The 1,330-nt window shown below is 35.3% G+C and overlaps 1 long non-coding RNA gene across 1 annotated transcript; it reads left to right on the top strand.

The window, feature by feature from the left end:
- Positions 1–339: 339 nt before the first annotated feature.
- Positions 340–1,118, top strand: LOC116380827 (uncharacterized). Its single transcript, XR_004212616.1, has 2 exons — positions 340–387; positions 913–1,118. It is a non-coding gene; the product is annotated as an uncharacterized LOC116380827 (long non-coding RNA).
- Positions 1,119–1,330: the final 212 nt, after the last annotated feature.

Raw genomic sequence — 1,330 nt, 5'->3', positions numbered from 1 at the left:
AAGCAAATTTCTCGCACTGCAATCAAAAATCAAGTTTGTAAGTGAAAATATATAAACTGAGAATAATTTATTTGTTAGTTTTGCTTATGAAACTAGAATTTCTGGTTAAAAAAATAAAATCTTTGGTTAAAAACTAATATCTTTGTTAAAAAAAAATAATATCTTTGTTAAAAAAAAATAATATCTTTGATTAAAAAAAAAAAGAAGCTTTGGTTTCAAAACGAAAAGCTGAGTTGAGTTGTTTGTTTGTGTAATAAAGACACAAATATACCTTCATGGGCGGGGCATACGCTGCTGAATGTGCCGGGAGTTTCTATTGGTCGGTTTGACTTGGCTCTCGGTATCTGCATCCATTAAACACGGACGGGAGGTTACGGTGACATGGAGGTAAATTGACATTATACTGCTCTGTTTTGTCAAAATGATTTTAAATGTAGCAGCACTTATACTCATACATGCGCAGCTAACCTTAGCTAACATAGCCAATCCTCAGGCAAAGTGCATGTAACGTTAGCCCACAGTGGGCTAACGTTACTCCCTTACCGGGAGCTATAACATCACGTTTGTTAAAATCATTCGTTAAGTTACGTGACTTTTGTAGCTGACAAGCTAACTAACGTTAGCGGTAGCTCCGCTGCCTGTATCCGACCGTAGTTAAGCCTTGTAAAGTAACTTTTCTTTCAGAGGTTGAATGATATCTTACTGAGATTGTGACGATTTTACAGATCATTTATACTTCATATTATGTCCTTAAACGGACCAACAGCAGCTCAGGTTGTGAACCTGAAATATCACTTTAAGTCCGGTAACGTTACAAACGAGATTAATTACAAGGATAAACTGAATTTGAGTATTTTGCACCTTTTGTTTTGTGGTGTGAAATAAAACGAACTACATTTTGTTTTGTTTTAGGGAGCCAGGAGCAAACGGCTCAGTTCATCAAGCTGAGGGGGAAGAACGACGGCCTCTTCACCAGGGACAAACATTCAGCAACAGTAGCTTTGGATTGAGACATTAGTCCATTTGTAATATCTCCATCTGACCATCCTGTACTTAAGGTTACAGTTACATTAGCTCTACTCCTATATAAAGCCTTTACTAATAGGACAACCAGTAGAGAGGACAATACACTTCTGATGTGTTATTGTGATGTCACCTTTTTCTTTCTTTTATTTAAATTGAAATAAGACATCCATGTAAATGATTTATATGTGAATATGACAAATTTTACACAGCAGAATATATACAATCATCTAAGTTTGCATCCATGTGTTAACATTATTGATAAATGTTTCTCTGTTCATCATTTTCTCAATGTGATTTGGACAAT

Source organism: Anarrhichthys ocellatus, unplaced genomic scaffold, assembly GCF_004355925.1.
Source record: "Anarrhichthys ocellatus isolate YVR2014 unplaced genomic scaffold, GSC_Weel_1.0 scaffold9051, whole genome shotgun sequence".
Taxonomy (NCBI): Eukaryota; Metazoa; Chordata; class Actinopteri; order Perciformes; family Anarhichadidae; genus Anarrhichthys; species Anarrhichthys ocellatus.
The sequence above is the reverse complement of the archived record's forward strand: the minus strand, read 5'-3'. Positions and strand labels throughout refer to the sequence as shown.